Source organism: Phodopus roborovskii, unplaced genomic scaffold (assembly GCF_943737965.1).
Source record: "Phodopus roborovskii unplaced genomic scaffold, PHOROB, whole genome shotgun sequence".
NCBI lineage: Eukaryota > Metazoa > Chordata > Mammalia > Rodentia > Cricetidae > Phodopus > Phodopus roborovskii.
In genome coordinates this window covers 49,418,510-49,437,678 of record NW_026126418.1, presented here as the reverse complement: position 1 = coordinate 49,437,678, position 19,169 = coordinate 49,418,510, and positions in this window count along the sequence as shown.

Here is a 19,169-nt window from a genome sequence, read left to right as displayed (position 1 = left end):
TTAAGAAAGTGCTTCACATCCTTAGCTATCAGAGAAATGCAAATCAAAACAACTTTGAGATATCATCTTACCCCTGCCAGAATGGCTAAAATTAGAAACACCAATGATGACTCATGTTGGAGAGGCTGAGGAGAAAGGGGAACACTCCTGCACTGCTGGTAGGAGTGCAAACTCATACAGCCATTTTGGAGATCAGTATGGCGGTTCCTCAGGAAAATGGGAATTAGTTTACCACAGGACCTGGCAATCCCCCTCTTAGGCATGTACCCAAATTATCCACATCCATGTGACAAAGACATTTGTTCACCTATGTTTATAGCAGTACTATTTCTAATAGCAAGATCCTGGAAGCAACCTAGATGCCCCTCAATTGAGGAATGGTTAATGAAGATGTGGCACATCTACACAATGGAATATTACTCTGCAGAAAAAAAATATTGGTATCTTGGAATTCACAGTAAAGTGGATAGCACTTGAAGAAACCATCCTGAATGAGGTAACTCAGTCACAAAAAGAGGAACATAGTATGTACTCACTCATATATGGATTTTATACATACAGCAAAGGATCACCAGCCTATAATTCACAGCAGTAGAGCAATAAGGATACAAGATGTGTTCTAAGAGATTCATATAATGTCCATCACACAACCGGGAAGGGACAAGTCCCTCAGAGCACAGAGGAAGTGGGAGGTGGCAGCGAATGGACAGAGAAGTAGGAAAAAACGAGGAAGAGGAAAGGAAAACATGTATGACCAGGAAGATTGAGCCCGGTTAAGAATAGAAGACAGGAAAGAGTGAGAGAGAGCGAGCGAGCATATAAGAGGGAGTCAATATTGGTTTGAAGATAAAATTGAACACAAAGAAAGGTCAAGATAACTATAAGACTGCTGCTGACTAACAATTTGAGCGTCTGTGGAAAGGCTACTATAAATGCCATTCCTGGAGAGTGAGATCTGCAACTAACTTATCCATGGAGCCCTCATCTAATACCTGTTGGAAATAGGCGTAAACACCCATATATAAACACTGAGTGGAAGTAGAACCCAGATGCAGATGGCAAGGACAAGACCAGGCGGGAGAAACACATAGAGACAGGTTACCTGAACAAGGAGGACCTAACGGGCCCCCAGACTGATAGCTGGGAAGCCAGCATGGGACTGACTCATGCCCCCCCTGAATGTGGGTCTCAGCCAGAAGGACTGAGGAGTGTAAGGGACCTCAGACAATGGAGCCAGGATGTATTCCTGGTGCACAAAAGGACCTTGCGAACACTTCCCCCATGGAGGTATAACTGCCTATAGACAGGAGAGAAGCCCTAGTCCCTACTTCACATGACCTGTCAGATCTACATGACCCCAACTGGATGGCATTCCCCTACATATGGAATTGGGGTGGGGGGATGGGATGGGAGGGTGGTTAGAGTGCATGTGAGAGGGCAGAGAGGGTAATAGGGAGTGAAGGAGGGAAGGAGAGAGGGAGGGAGTGAGAGGGATTTGGGAACGACATGTAAAATAATAAATTAAATAAAAAGAAAATGCTTTGACTCCAAAATTTAAGTTCAAGGATAAGTTACTAGGGAAAAGGATTTCTATTTTTGTTTCCACAGAAAATGAAAAGATGTGGATTCCTTCCAGACTAATGTGGTTTGATCAAGCCAGGCCACCTGAAACAGAGTACTAGCTGATTATACATTCAAAACAGCTGGACAAAGCAGCCTTAGGGACTACAGCCAGGATTTTTGCATCTTCTTAGAATCTCCCATGACAGCGCCCCTTACCAGCATGAAGTAGTTTGGAAAGAACGACGCCCAAATTCCCAAATATTTTCTATAAATATTTGTTTTCATTGAAATGGACTTGGTTATATATATATTGGTTATATAATATATATATAAAAAGATGGAATCTCAAAATATTTTTGATTTCCATTTCCTTGTTGACTAAGGCTTTAAAACATTTCTTAAGTGCTTCTCAGCCATTTGAGGTTCCTCTATTGAGAATTTTCTGTTTAGATTAATTCTCCATGTTTGATTGGGTTATTTGTTTTCTCTATATCTAGACTCTTGAGTACACACACAACATCTGGACATCTGGATTCCAGGAGTTTGGCTCAGTGCTTAGCTGTGAAGCTGTTACTGCTGCCATCAGCTACTAGAAGAAGGCCTTATAATGGCACTTAAATTATTAATCAATCTTATTATAGGGTAAGGGCATTCAAGGTAGTCTATCTAGTATTGCTTAGGTCATTAGTTGGGTTCATCCTTGTGGATCCCTCATGTTCTCCTACCTTTTCCACCTCCTCTTTATCTTTCCTCACTCCCCATTCCCTATGCTCCCAATTTACTCAGGAAATCATGACAGTATTCCCTTTTCAGGGATCCATGTATGTCTCTCTTGGGGTCCTCCTTGTTTCCTAGCTTTTCTGGGCTTATGGATTAAAGATTGGTTATTTTTTGTTCTATGTCTAATATCCACTTATGGGTATTACCATGCTTGCCTTTCTGCCTCTGGGTTATCTTACTCAGGATTTTTTTTTCTAATTCCACCCACTTGCCTGCAAATTTAAATATTTCATTGTTTTTTACTCTGAGTAGTATTCCATTGTGTAAATGTTCCACAATCTCTTTATCCATTCTTTGTTTGAGGGGCATATATGTTGCTTCCAGGTTCTGGCTACTACAAATGCTGCTATTAACATAGCTTAGAGTAAAATTTCTGAACCTTTCTGAATCACTTGGATTTAAGGTTTGTGTATGGAGATGTGATACGGATCTATCTGCCATCTTATAGAAATAAGTCAGCATGCAGTTATGCCAGCAAACATAAATTCAGCCACATCTAACCACTTAGAAGAGAAAGTGGGAGTTACCATTGAACAAATTGGTACAGGAGAGTGCTTCCTGAAGGTAACACAAGTAGCACATATACAGAGATCAAAGATTAATATATGGAACCTCCTGAAATTGAAAACTTTCTGTAAGGCAAAGGACAGAGTCAACAAAACAAAACAGCACCCTACAGAATGAGAAAAAATATTCACCAACACCACATCTAACAGACAGCTGATTTCCAAAATATACAAAGAAATCAGGAGCTAGTTACCAAAACACCAAATAATCCAATTAAACTGTGGGGTACAATACTAAATAGAGACTTCTCAATAGAGAAGTCATAAATGGCTGAAAGACACTTATGAAAGTACTCAACATCATTGGCAATCAGGGAAATGAAAATCAAAACAACTCTGAGATACCATCTTATTCCTGTCAGAATGGCTAAAATCAAAAACACCAAAGACAGTTTATGCTGGAAAGGATGTGGAGAAAGGAGCATACTCCTCCACTGCTAGTGAGTGTGCAAACTCATAACTTTGGAAGTCAGTATGTCAGTTCCTCAGGAAATTTGGGATCACTCTACCTCAAGATCCAGTAATTCCAGTCTTAGGCCTGTATCCAAAAGATGCATATTCATACAACAAGGACATCTGTTCAACTATGTTAATAGCAGTATTATTTGTAATAGCCAGAATATGGAAACAATCTAAATGCTCCTCAACTGAAGAATGGATGGAGAAAATGTGGTACATTTATACACTGTAGTACTACTCAGAAGAAAAAGAACAAACAAACAAAAACCAACCAAACAAACAAACAAGAACAAAAGAAAAAAAAAAACAATGGAATCTTGAAATTCACAGGCAAATGAATGGAACTAGAATAAACCATCCTGAATGAGGTAACCCAGTCACAAAAAGAGGAACATGATATGTGCTCACTCGTATATGGTTTTTAGACACAGAACAAATGATTACCAACCTACAATCCACACTGCCAGAAAAATGAGGAAACAAGGAGGACCCTAAAAGAGACAAACATGGCCCCTTGAAGGAGGACAAATGGACAAGATCTCCATGCAAATTGGGAGCATGGGGGTAGTAGAAAGAGGAGGGGATAGGTGGGCATGAAGGAAGATTGAGTCAGGGAAAGGATAGAGGAGAGCAAGAAAAGAGATACCATAACAGAGGGAGCCATTATATGTTTTAAGAGAAATCTGGCACTAGGTAAATATTCAGTGATGTACAAGGATGTCCCCAACTAATAATCTAAGCAATAGTGGAGAGGCTACCATAAATGCCCTTCCCCTATAATGAGCCATCCTAGAGCCTTTGTCTAGTAATTGATGGAAACCAAAGCAGACACCCACAGCGAACACAAACTCCTGGAATCCAGTTGCAGAGAAAGAGAAGTGATAAGCAAAGGTGTCAAGACCAGGCTCGAGAAACCCATAGAAACTGCTGACCTGAACAAGGGAGAGTTCATAGACTCCAGTCCGGTAGCTGGGAAACCAGCATAGGACTGAACCAGATTCCCTGACTCTGGTGTTAGTTGAGAGGACTGGGCAGTCTATTTTGCTTCTGGAAGAGGATCAGTATTTATGTCTAGTGTAAGAATGGACTTTGGGATCCCATTCCACACAGAGGGATACTCTCTCAGCCTAGACACATCAGGGAGGGCCTGGGCCCTGCTCCAAATGATATATTATTTTAGTCAATTTGACAGATATAACATGGAATTTCATAGTGGTTGTGATTTGCATTTCCCTGATGGCTAAGGATGTTGAGCACTTTCTTAAGTGTCTTTCAGCAATTTTAGATTACTCTATTGAGAATTATCAAGTTAACTCTGTACCCTACTTTTTAATTGGATTATTAGGTGTTTTGGTGACCAGCTTCTTCAGTTCTTTGTATACTTTTGAGATAAGCCTTCTGTCAGATGGGTTGGAGAAAATCTTAACCAATTCTGTGGCTTTGTCTTGCTGACTTTGTCCTTTACCTTACAAAAGCTTCTAAGTTTCAAGTGGTCCCATTTATTAATTGTCAATCTCAGTGTCTATGCTACTGGTGTTATGTTTAGGAAGCAGTCTCCTGGGTCAGTTTGTTCAAGGGTACTTCCAATAAGGGGTTTAGTGTGGAAGAATTTTATTATTAAGGTCCTTGATCCATTTGAACTTAAGCTTTGTGCAGGTGAGTACATATGGATCTATCTGTAGTCTTCTATATCCAGATATCTCCATTTGTTGAAGTTGCATTATTTTCCCATTGTATAATTTTGGATTCCTTGTCAAAAATCAGGTACTCTCTCTCTCTCTCTTTCTCTGTCTCTCTCTATCTGTCTGTCTGTCTCTCTCTCTCTCTCTCGTCTGTCTTCTATTCCTACCCTGACTCAATCTTCCTAGTCTCATGCGCTTTCCTCTCCTCTCCTCCACTTCTCTTTCTCCTACTCTCTCCATTCACTGTCCCCCTTTCCCATGTGATCTGTGGGACTTGTCCCTTCTCCCTTCTGTGAGGAACTTGATATGAATCTCTTAGAATAGACCTTGTATCCTAGTTCCTCTGGTGGTGTGAATTATAGGCTGGTGATCCTTTGCTCTAGGTCTAAAATCCATATATGAGCGAGTACATACCATGTTCCTCTTTTTGTGGCTAGGTTACCTCATTCATGATGGTTTCTTCAAGTGCCATCTACTTGCCTGAGAATTTCAAGATTCCATTATTTTTTTTTCTGCAGGTGATCCTTTGCTGTAGGTCTAAAATCCATATATGAGCGAGTACATACCATGTTCCTTTTTTAGTGACAATTATTCAGGATGGTTTTTTCAAGTGCCATCCACTTGCCTGTGAATTTCAAGATTCAATTATTTTTTTCTGCAGAGTAGTATTCCATTGTGTAGATTTGCCACATCTTCTTTATCCATTCCTCAGTTGAGGGGCATCTAGTTTGCTTGTGAGAAAGAGAGAGAGAGAGAGAGAGAGAGAGAGAGAGAGAGAGAGAGAGAGAGAGAGAGAACAAACAAAATAGAGGGAGCCATTATTGTTTTGAAGAGAAAACAGAACCTAAAGAAAGGTCTAGAGACCTACAAGACTGCCACCAACTAACAATTTGAACAACTGTGGAAAAGCTACCTTAAATACCCTTCCCAGATAATGAGACCAACAGCTAACTTATCCACCATCATGGATCCCTCATCTAGGACCTGTTGGAAACAGAAGCAATCACCCATAACTAAACATTGAGTCGAAGTAGAATCCAGATGCAGAGGGAGAGGAAAAGACCAGGTTGCAGAAACAATAGACAGCTGACCCAAACAAGGTGGAGCTAACAGGACCCCAGACTGATAACTGGGAATCCAGCATGGGGCTGACTCAGGCCCCCCTGAATATGGGTCTCAGCTAGAAGGACTGAGCAATCTAAGAGACCTAAGACAGTGGAAGCAGTATGCATTCCTTGTGCACAAAAGGACCTTGCGAACACATCCCCCATGGAGGGATACTGCCTTAAACTAGAGACAGGAGAGAAGTCCTAGTCCCTACTTCAAATGACCCCACCTGGATGGCATTGCCCTACATGTGGAATTGGGGTGGGGGGATTGGAGAGGAGGGTGGTCATGGTGCATGTGAGGGGGTAGAGAGGGTAAAAGGGAGGGAGGGAAGGAGAGGGAACTGGGATTGACATGTAAAATCAATCAATCAATCAATAAATAAACAAATAAATAAAACCTCAGGTATTCATATGTGTCTTCCTTAATATCAAGGTCTTCAATTAATATATTCTGGATCTTAGTTCCTGATTGGAACTAAATTCACCTATTTGTTGAAAATCCGTTCCCATTCTGTGAGTTGCAGTTTTGTCTTATTGACAGTGTCCTTTAAGAAACTGTTTAGTTTATGAGATACCATGCATGAATCATTGATCTTAGTGACTACATTATCAGTATTCTGTTCAGGAAGTGGTCTCCTTTACCATTGCATTCAAGGCTATTTCCAAATTTCTCTTCTATTGTGTTCATGTATCTGGTTTTATGTTGAGATCTTTGATCCGCTTGGACTTGAGTTTTATCTAGGGTAAGAAATATAGATCTATTTGTATTCTTCTATATGTAGATATCCAGTTAGACCAGCATCATTTGTTGAAGCTGCTTTCTTTTTTCCACTGTGTCTTTCTGACTCCCTCCTCAAAATTTAGGTGTACTTTTATGTGTGGATTTATGTCTGAGTCTTTAATTGTTTCCATTGATTAACATGTCTTTTTAATGACATTTCTATGAGGTGTTTACTGTGTTCTGTAGTAAAGCTTGAGATTAGGGATCCAGCAATTCTTTTATTGTACAAGATTGTTTTAGCTATCCTTGTTTTGTTTTTTTCCATATGAAGTTAAGTATTGTTGTTTCAAATTCTGTAAAGAATTGTGTTGGCATTTTGATCGGTATTGTGTAGAATCTGTAAACACCTTTTGCTAGCTTAACCTTTTTTTTTCCCCTCCTTGTTGATCCTAATGATCCATGAGCATAGGAGACATTTCCATCTTCTGATATCTTCTTCTATTTCTTTCTTCAAAGACTTACGTTTTAATAATACAAGTCTTTTTTATATAGGATGGCTATTATTTTTTAATTACTCTAGTTAACTACACTGAAATCGTATATCAGATGTAGGAATTCCCTGGTAGAATTTTTGGGTTTTCTTATATATACTATCATATCTACAAATAGCAATCATTTGGCTCCTTCCTTTTTTTTTTTTTTTTTTTTTTTTTTTTTTTTTGTATCTTCTTTATCTTCTTCAATTGTTTTGTTGCTCTAGAAATAATTTAAATACTTTATGGAATAGAGTTGGAAAGAGTAGTCAACATTATTTTGTTCCTGAGTTTAGTGAATTCGCTTTGAGTTTCTCTCAAATTAAGTTGATATTGGCTATGGGATTACTGTAAACTGTCTTTATTGTGCTGAAGAATGTCACTTGTATCTGTAATCATTCCAGGGCCATTATTGTGAATGAGTGTTAGATTTTATTAAAGGACTTTTCTTCAACTCCTGAGATGATTAAGTGATTTTTGCCTTTCACTTTATATGGTGGATTATATTTATTGATTTACAAATGTTGAACTATCCCTGCATCTCTGGGATGAAGCCTACTTAGTTATGGAGGCTGATCTTTTTGACATCTTCTTGAATTCCTGTTGCAAATAGTTTATTATTTTTGCATCAATGTTCATAAGGGAAGTTGGTCTGTAGTTATTTATTTGTTGCATTTTTGGGTCATTTGAGAAACTATTTGATTATGGCCATATGGAATGATTTTGAGAATTTTCCTTCTGTATCAATTTGTGCAAGAATTTGAGGAGTAATTGCATTCACACTTCTTTGAAAATCTGGTAGAATTCTGCACTAAAACTGACTTGCCCTTGCCCATTTTTCGTTGAACAACTTGACTGCTTTTGTTTCACTAGGAGTTATGGGTCTATTTAAATTGTTTATCTGATCTTTTATTAAGTGGTATCTATGGAGAAAATTATCCATTTCCTTTAGATTTTCCAATTTTATAGAATATACATTTTTAAAGTACAACTTAATAATACTTGGGTATCCTAGGTATTTTGTTACTTTGGATGTTTTTTCCCTATAAGGGTTTTTCTATCTTGCTTAGTTTCTGAAATAAAAACTTAAGTAGTGATATAGATGTTCTATTGTGGTTGAGAACTCAACAGTCACTTATTCTCAGTATTTTGACAGTTATGAATATGAGTATTAGCCTCCAATCACTGCAAAAAAAATCTCTATCCAAGACTGAAATCAGCATAAGGTATGTGTATATCCATTATTATGTAGAAGATACTGTACCTATATCTCCATCTACCTAAGCATCAGTAGTAATTATTCCCTCCTCCCTATGCTGTCATTTACCAGCCATAGACTAGCTATCTAGTCCAGTTTGTACCTCAGAAGGGGGTGCAGATTGAGGAAATCAGGCTAGATAAAGAAGATAGAGTCAGGAGGGCATCCAATGAACTGGAATCCACCCTAAATTTATTGCTCAAAATCCTTATATACCACAACTAATAGGAGTGAGGGAAAAGGATTTACTTGCCAATGATACAAGGAACAAACAGACATAATTACTTCCTTAGTTCTCAAAACATACAGTAAACACATCTTAGATCAAATCTCTTATTATTACTAGATTAAGACATCTAGTAACCATACCTTAGATCAAGTGTTCTGTTATCCGGCCTTGAGAATTAAGACAGGTAGTAACCACACCTTAGGCAAACATCCTTCAGTAGTCACTCTATATCTTTAGGTCTTAGGTCTTTAAACTTGAAGGATAAAGGATAGTTTTGAATTCCCTGACCATAAGTCAATATGGAATGGAGCCACTTCTTTGGACCGTGAAAGATTAGTAACAGGGTTATATTCCTATGGAGTAGGCCTCAATTTCAGCCAGAAAGTGTTTTGTTATCCCCCAGACAGTTATAGCATTCTTATACCAGTGGTAATGTCTTACCTGGAAGCATGGTATTATAACATGCTTAATCCTTACCTAGGATTGATACTGATGACCCCTCCAGTAACCTGCATACCAATTTCTGACACTATGAATGTTATCCAATGGTGACAAAGCTTGAAGCTCAGTTCCAGTTTACCTGATCCCATGCCCAAAGTGTCTGGTGTATTCAGCAACAGGAATTTACTATTTTGTTCTGATGAGGAAAGTCTCTGGGAGTTCCCTGTTCAAGAAAAATGAACAGTGAACTGTCCTATATTTAGGAATGAGATTTTTACATTAAAATCTGACCTGTGATTTTTGGAAGCAGCATTAGCTGTCTCTGCAATGTAATGCCAGTTAAACTCTTAAAATTTTAATACAGATTTTATTCATAAAGTTACTGATTTCCATATTAATTTTGTTCATAGATCTCCCTCTCTCACTTCTCCCTAAATCCTTATTTTACCCCCCAATTCAAACTTCTCAATTTTAATATTTTCTTTATGACCTTTTAGATCTCTCTACACCATGGGTCCTTTCTTGCTCCCTGGCTTCTTCAGCCTTTCAATCAACCTTTCCCTACCTCCCCCACAAGAAAAACCCTAAAATGTTGAAGCTAGGATATACAAGGCAGTATATATTACTTGTCTTTCTGGGCCTATGATACTTTCTTATTCATCCAATTTCCTGCAAGTTTTACAATTTTAGTTTTCTTTAGTGTTGAGTAAATTTCATTGTTTATGTGTACAACACTTTTATTATATATTCATCAACTCAGAGCTGTCCAGACTTAGTCAATTTCCAGGCTACTACACATAAATCAGCAATGAACAAAGATGTGCATATATTTCATGTGTAGGATATACATTCATTAGATTATTTATCTAAGAGTGGTACAGTTGGGTCATATGTTATTTCCACTTTTTCACTTTTTGAGAAACTGCCATACTGTTGTACATAGTGTCTATAGCAGTTTATACTACTTTCCCTTTTCCCCAGACTCCTGTATGCCAAAGTTATACATATAAACAACCATTCCCAGATCCCAATACTTTGAAATAAGATATTTAGAAAAAAAAAAACAATCAATATATCCTGAAAATTTTGACTCATTATTTGTATATAACACATATAGCTTAGTAAAATGCTACTAAATTTGTAAGTTTTATATTCATTCAGATTGCCAGATAATTTCTACAGTTGTACTTTCAGAGGAATTGTCATTCTGAATGTATCAATTGCATATGAAATAGATTTAAGAGTTAAAAATAGTGGCTGTTCTTCCACAGGACCCACATTCAGTTTCCAGCACTCACAAGGCAGATCACAACCATCTGTTACTCCAGTCTCAGGGAATGTTATACCATCTTCTGGCCTCTGCAGGGCACCAGACATTGACATGGTGCACAGGCATAATGCAGGCAGAACACCTTACACATAAAAATGAATAAATAAAGAAATTTTAAAAAGAAGTCTAAAAATTCTCATACCCCCATGAAGGTTAGCTCTTTTGAATTTTATTTTAAAAGCACTACATGATATTTTGTCTCTTTATTTCATTTATTACTGTTCAATTATATTGTATCAAGCAATAGTTACTTTTACCAATTTTTGGTGTTAATTTTTTTTTCATTTTTTATTGCTTCTTAGGCTTTTTTCCCTTTTTATATTTAAATTTGAAACAAGAATTTTTACTTATCAATCCAGTTCCCTTACCCTCCCATCCTCCCCTATCACTACCACCAAACCCCAGCCCTTCTATTTCTGCTCCCCAGGGAGGGTAAGGCCTTCCATGTGTTAAATTTTATAAACATAATATAATTTATTATTTGCTTTCTCTTATTCCATACTAAGTTCTTATAGTTTTGTTAGCTATTCTCTGTTTTCTTATGTCTTTTGTGCAAAGATTTTGGTGAACTTTTGGTGGGGTTATGTTTGGTATGCACCAGGAGTTCAACCATTAGGTCATAGTGTGTGTGTGTGTGTGTGTGTGTGTGTGTGTGTGTGTGTGTGTGTGTACACATCTGTATATGTGTTTGTTCACAAAATATTGCCAAACTCTTTTTCAAGGTGAATGGACCAATTAATTTCCTATTAGTGTTAATATGTACTTATGCTAAAATCCTATATTTAATTTTTGTTCTGATTTTTAGAATTACAACATGACATTTGTTTGTATTTTCTTCATGGCAAATAATAGTAAGAACATTGTCATGTATTAGGTTACTTAGATACTTTCTTATACCTAGTGTAATGTCCATTACCTAATTGTCTCTGATAGATTTATAAACATTCTTCATACTTGTAGAGATAAATGCTTTAGGAGAAACATTCATCATTCTGTGAATTGTAGTTAATAAATCCAACTTGAAGATGTGTTCAACATCCTTAGCCATCAAGAAAAGAAAATGCCTATTAAAATTTTATTGAGTTATCATTTTATCCCACTCAGAATGATTACTGTCAAGAAATAAAATGATAACAAATGCTAGGATGGGTAGAAGGAAAGGAAAATCTGTATACTCTGTTGACAGGAGTGTAAACTGGTACAGGCACTACGTAAATAGTTGTGGAAGTTAAACAAAACACCAACTACAGGACTACTATACAATTCAGCTATACCACACACACACACACACATACACACACACACATGCACACATGCATGCATGCACACACTCATGCTTGCATGCACGTACACACTTTAAGGACTCTATATTCTACATCAGATACATGTACACATCCAAGTTCAGTTTTGCTTTTTCACAATAGCTAGGAAAAATTGTTAGAATTTGTAGCCACAGACTGATGAGAGGATAATAAAAAAATGTGATACACATGTACAGTGTAGTATTACTTAGCTTTAAAGTAAAATAAAATCTTAAAAATTTTTAGGACAATGAATGGAACTAAAAATTATACTGAATCAGGTAGCCAAAACCCAGAAAGACAAATGCTCCAAGTTCTCATGAAGGAATCACGAAGAGCTAAATTTCATGTAATTGTTGTTTGTGTGAATGGGGGAGGACCTTGGGAGGTTCCAATCTCTCCTTATGGAGTTATTGTTAGTTAATGGCTACCTAGGAATGGAATGTCATTTTCTCCAGTGATAGAACCATTGGTTATTTACAAAGCAAATGCACTACAGCCTTTCTTATAAGTTCTCAATTGAGATTTACTTTCTTAGACAACTCCAGCTCCAGCTTGTATTAAGTCAAGAAAATTTACACACACACGTACACATCCATCCACAATCCAAGGACAGAATTTCATTACTACTGGTGATAATTTTTGAAAATATGTTTGTTTCAAAAAATAATGTATGTTGTGTTTTCTTGTTTTTGTCTATCCCATTTTAATTGGGCTCACAGTTACATGTGTTGGTGTTGGGCATATTAAACAGGTCTTATTCTTTTAAAACTGACCTAGCTTCTAATTTTCAAATTCTGCTTACATTTGAGTTTGTTGTACATTTTGTTTTGAAACTTTTCTATTGAATTTTTTCATATCAGTAATTATAGTTTTAATTTCATTGTCCATTTTATCAGTTCCTCTCCTACTATATTTTTTTAAATTTTCATGCAGTTATTACATATATCAGTAGATTATTCATTTTTCACTATCTGTATTCTGATGGAAGATGTCATTGTGTATATATGTTTCTCTTATTGGTTAATGAATAAAGCACTGTTGGCCAATAGGAAAGCAAGATAGGCAGGACTAGAGGACTAGGAGGATTCTGGAAGTTGGAAGGAGGAGTCAGCATGTAGATATCAGAGAGAGCAAAATGCCGATCCCACTCTCCATTAAGATGAGACCATGTGAAAACATTTAGATTAATAGATTAATAGAAATGGGTTAATATTTAAGACAGGGTTAGCCAAAACGAAACTAGTAACTGGCCAAAAGAATTATATCTAATACACTGTCTCAGTGTGTTATTTGTGGATGGTGTGGCTCTGGGACCAGGCAGACCAGCAGGGAAAATCTACTCATAACATAATCGTGTCCAACGTGGACCGAAGAATTCCACTTAAAACTTAACAAAAGCTTAAGAAAGGGTTTTAGAAACAAAAGAACAGACCAAGCAAGGCTTCTTGGTAGCAGTACTTTCCTCGATTGGGCTTTGTTTTGGTAGAGACAAGCAGAGATTTGTGTGGCTCCTTTAAGAAAGATTTCCTGACTCAGCATAAGTGGCGAAAAAACTGCAAGGCTTTTAAAGAGCTCTGCTAACAACTGAATGGTGTGTAAGATAGCTAGCAATGGCAGTGGCCACATCTCCAAGCCTGCAACATACTGCTGGATGGCAGCGTAGACCAAGACAATGAGCACCGCTCTAACTACTGGCTGTAAAATTACCTGCTGCCATCTTGGATAGACCACGGCTAACACAGCCATGACTTTCATTTTATCAATGTTGTTGTGTCCAGATAAAAGACCTGTGCCAGAAAAAGACAAAGATTTACAGTAAAGACAGATTCACAATAATAAAAACTGCTAAAGGTTTACAGTGCATTTTAAAATATATGTAGAATTGGGAGAGAAAAAGTATAAAATGGTTTTAAAAAGACACAAAGTAGCTGGGTGGGATGGCACACACCTTTACTTCCAGCACTTGGGAGACAGAGGCAAGCAAATCTCTGTGATTTCAAAATAAACCTGGTATACGAAGTTAATTCCAGGACAGATAAAAGTTACACAGAGAAACCCTGTCTCAAAAAATAAAAAAATAGAAGTAGAAGAAATGAGTAATAAAAAAGCCACGTAAAGATGGAAGGCACAGAGAGAATCTGGATACTGTACGGTATTATATTGTCTATGTATCATTTGATGGCTTAGGAAAAAAAACTGTTAAAATAAATGCTGCTGGAATAATTCAATATATATATATGCTTTGACTTCAAAATTTAAGTTCAAGTACAGGTTATTGGGGAAAAGGAGTTCTATTTTTGTTTCCACAGAAAATTAAAAGATGGGGATTCCTTCCAAAACAATGTGGTTTGATTAAGCAAGACCCCCTGAAAGAGTGTCCCCGATGATCCAACATTCAAAACAGTTCAGACAACAAGCCAGCCTTGCAGACTACAGCCAAGATTTCTGCATCTTCTTAGGATTCCCATGACAGCGCCCCTACCAGCAGGAAGCAGTTTGGAAAGAACAACGCCCAAATTCCCAAATATTGTTTATAAATGTTTGTTTTCATTTAAATGAGGTTGGTTATAAATGGTTAATGATAACAACCAATGCTAATTAAAACTAAAAAGGGAATTATGGTACAGATATGAATACTTTGTTTTGGAATGGATTTCCATTTATTGATACAAATTTAAGATCAATTTTGTGATATGCATATTTCTCCCCTTGTTTAGGTATTATGTTTATATAGCTCATTTTAAAATGTATAACTTAGTACAGATTACCTATAATAGTCAAAACTTATAAAGTTACTTACGATTTCTCGATATACGAGATATATTTGAGGTAAATAAGCATTCTTCAAACCTTTCAAAGACCTACAGAATATGGCATTTAAAATGGTTTAGGGTTTTTCTTAACAGTGAGACACAACTGCTCCTGGCAACACCACATGTCAGAAAGGAAGATGGACATCTAAGAAATTTGTTATGGAGTTTGCTTTCAATGTGGCAAGACTAGCCATTTGGGCTAGATACTGCTCTTTTCTAGACTGTTTAACTTTACGCTCTATAAGCTAGACATGCAGGACCCACAGGAAAGTGACTGCTAAGGCAAGATGGATATTGGTACAGGGTTCCTGATTCATGGAAGAGATGGCAAAACAGTCTGCAGAACACAGAGAAAAGTGACTGACAAACTGCCAATACAGGTGGACAGTTTAAAGTTTCCTGCTTTGCTGAGAAGTTTGCCAGGCACACTATGGCCTATAGGCAGAAGATGGAACATTACAGAAGAACTTCAGGTGAATGACCTGGCGAGTTGTGTCTGTTATTTCTAGAGTTTATATATTATCCTTCTGTGGTCTTTGATGGAGTTGAAGACAGATAGTCATGGTTATAGTTTTCCTTTGTTAAGATTAAAGATAATTAACATATAGGACATTAGACTCACAAAGATAGGATAGAGGATAAAATGGTTTCTTTAAATCTTGCTAAATGTTAATGGACTAAATATTGATAATTGTGATTCTTGTTTGATATCTGTTGTGTGATATATTTTGCTATGCAAAGGCTAAAACCCTGTTTTATATTTTATACAGAAAAGAGGAGATGATGGGAGATGTCATTCTGTAAATATGTTTCTCATACTGGTTAATGAATAAAGCACTGTTGACCAATAGGAAAGCAAAATAGGAAGGACTAGGAGACTAGGAAGAGAGAGGAAGTAGTAGGGAGGAGATCCAAGATGAAAGATGGAGAGAGAAGAACTCCAGCCCCTCTCTCCAGTAAGATAAGACCACGTGGAACTACTTTGATTAATGGAAATGTGTTAATAATTAAGACAGAGCTAGCCAATAAGAAACTAGTAACTGGCCAACAGAATTATATAAAATAAAAGGTCTCTGTGTTTATTTGGGGCTGGTGAGGTGCTGGTACCTGGGCAGATGGAAAAACCTACTCATAACAGTATTCTCATTGCTAATTTACACTATGTCTTTGAACGCTTGGAGAGTTTGATATTGCTGAATATGGGGTGGGGCAGATCTGGTAAAGTATTCAATAATGGCAATTTCCTTCATGAAGATTTAGCTGTCTTAATACTGATCATTACGTTCCTTGATCCAAAATATGATTAACAGTATGAAATCTGGCATGCTTTGTTAAAGATGATTGTTTCTGGTTTCAAGTGTCCCAATTTGAAATCCTGAGATCAATTTCTGGGTGCTTATTTAAATATCGTAATGGCCATCATGAATCTAAATTGTCAATGTGTCCACCAGCCACATTCCTGGGGAATGATAGAGATCAGACTAAGTTAGAGAATAGCTTCATCTTGTCTAGGACTTGGGCATGTATAAAACTGTATGGATCATTCCTCTGTGACTGTACACATAATGGGAATTTTTGTTGCTTGAATAAAAGCATATTAAATACAGAAACAAATTCCTCATTTTCTTGTGATGTACAAGAAACAAATAACTATCTGGGAGAAAGAAAGCCAAACTCAAAAGTACCCTTACCTTGGGAATCATACACTGTGGAAGGATAAGGTAGTGCTTGTCAAAAACAGGAAAGATATAAGTGGCAAAGAGCACATAATTCAGAGGAAATAGGAGAAGAAAGGTATAACCACACTGAGGACTTTTGAAACAAATCTACAGAAAACATGTTAGTTTGTATTTATTTAAAAACCATTTTATGGAGATATCCCACTTAGAATTGTTACTATATCTCTTAGTCTCTGTATAAAGTCTGGCTATGGGTCTCCGTATTTGTTCCCATCTGCTATAAGAGTGTGTTTCTCTGATATTGGCTCAACATGGCCATGATCTATGAGTATAGCAGAATATCATTAGGAGTCATTTTATCACTACACACATTTACTTATTTTAGGCCATTGTTGTTTGGATTATCCCTAGGTCCTTAGGCTATCTTGGTTATTGGTTACTCAAACCTTTTTCTCAATAGAGTGACACTGGGTATATGAAACACTTTAGGACAAACCTCATATTCAGCAGTAGTTGACTAACATATAGTGGACTCCATAGTTGTTATGTGGTTTTATTTTAATTTGGGGAGTGTCTTTTTGATGGAAAAGGCATAGTTTTACTTTGTTTCCTTGGTTTTGATGGAATTTATTGTTGTTTTTGGTTGACATGGATCTGGAAATACTTGTGTGGGCTGAGGAATGTGATCAAAAATAATTTAATTTTAAAATTTGTTTTAGATAATGAAAATATAATAAAAATATAATAAAATTCTTTTTGTTTAAACGAGTAGTGTGTGTGTGTGTGTGTGTGTGTGTGTGTGTGTGTGATGGTAAGCCACTTGGAGTAATAATGCTCTCCAACAACCATGATAGAAACTCCAGTGCCAGGCAAAGAAAACATCTTTTAAAGTTAAAGGGTACAAGTAACTCAAAAACAATATAGGCTATTCTCATTGCCTTAGGGTGCTTCTCAGAACTTGAAATTAAGGCCATGTTTCTGAAGTAACCACAGACTTTGGACACAGGACTTGGAAGAGATGAGATAGAATTGACATAAAATATTCCTCTTTGAAAACTAGTTCTCATAGTATCTGAAAACACTAAAGGAGAAGTGCAATCAGTAGTCCTACCCAGCTATAAAACCTCAAACCGCAATGACCAGAAATGAAAGATATCTACAAGTTACAATATTAGCACTTATATCTTTGGGGAGGGTAAGAAACAGCTGTCTAATTGTATTTAATGTCCATTCTATTAGAGCTAATTTATATCTGGTCTTGTACACAACAATGCCTGGATGGTATGGTTATGGAGAAGATAACCTACTACTGCCAGTATCCAAATCTATTATAATTTATAACTGCATTATCATTGCTTAGAACCATAAATAATTGTAGTTCTCACTGTCAAAGAAGTTTCTTTTTTTCAGCAAAGACCCTCACAGAATTTCAGAACTGATCAAAATGCAGAAGGGTTCCCAGAACTAAATAATCCGTCTACAATAAAACTACTAAACGTGGTGGCTGGATATTTATCCAAATGTTAGTGTTTGCCTAGCAAGCATAAGGTCCTGGATTCTGTCCTCAGTTCAAAAAACAAGGAGATGATCAAAATCCCAGAAACTACTAAACCTAAGGCTCAGAGAGCATCATAGAAGAAGGTGTGAAAAGATGATTAGAGCCTTATAACCAGGACATCTTCTATGATACAGTGTATTCTGTATATAATAGGGAAGATGCACTTGTGAAATTGGAACAAAATAGTTGTATGAACAAAACCTGCAAAATTATAAACCCAATAGGCATGTCGTTGTGAATAAGGGAACTATCACAAGGCCCCATCCCTAGTTGAAGAGCAATATTCAACCGTTAGTCAATGAAAGAAAGATTAAGCACTCTACTGAAGGAATGGGAATCTGGGGGGGGGGGTCCTGATAAATTATCCAATCTCAAATGCTAATTCCTAAACATGTATACATTGGGGCCAATGAATTAAAAAATTGTAGAGCACACACACACACACACACACACACACACACACACACACACACACACCACTACAGTTATAAATAAGAAACATACCCTGTCCCTAACCACTTTAGGAATTGAAAGCCAACCAATTCCAGAGCATAAAATCAACCAATTCTTGAATACAAAGTCCAAACATTCTCTGAGCTTGTCCAAAGCTTGGGGATTGAAATCCTACCTATCCCTACACTAAAAATCTCCACCTTGGAAAGCTCCACCACTGAAATAAAATTTTCTAAAATAAAATAAAAGCCATATTGAGGTATATAACAAAATTTCCTGCAATCTTTCAGCTCTAAGGAGAGGAAAATATCTATCTTACAATAACCAATTTCCCAGGTGCATCAAGTGCAAGGAAGAACTGTGGACCAGAACTAGATTAGTCTTACTACAGTTATAATCAAGCCTGACCCTAGCTGGCACTGTGTGTTTCTCCAGGCTTGTGTTGACCCCTTTGCTCATAACTCCCTGTCTGCAACTAGATTCCAGGAGTTTGGCTCAATGTTTAGCTGTGGGTATCTGTTACTTCTATCAGTTACTGGATGAGGGATCTAGGAATGCATATAAGTTAGTCATCAATCTCATTGCTACTCATTGCATTTAAAGTAGCTACTCCACTATTGCTTAGATTGTTAATTTGGGTCATCCTTGTAGGTCTCAAAGAGTACAACTGCGTTTTCAAAAGTAGTGATAT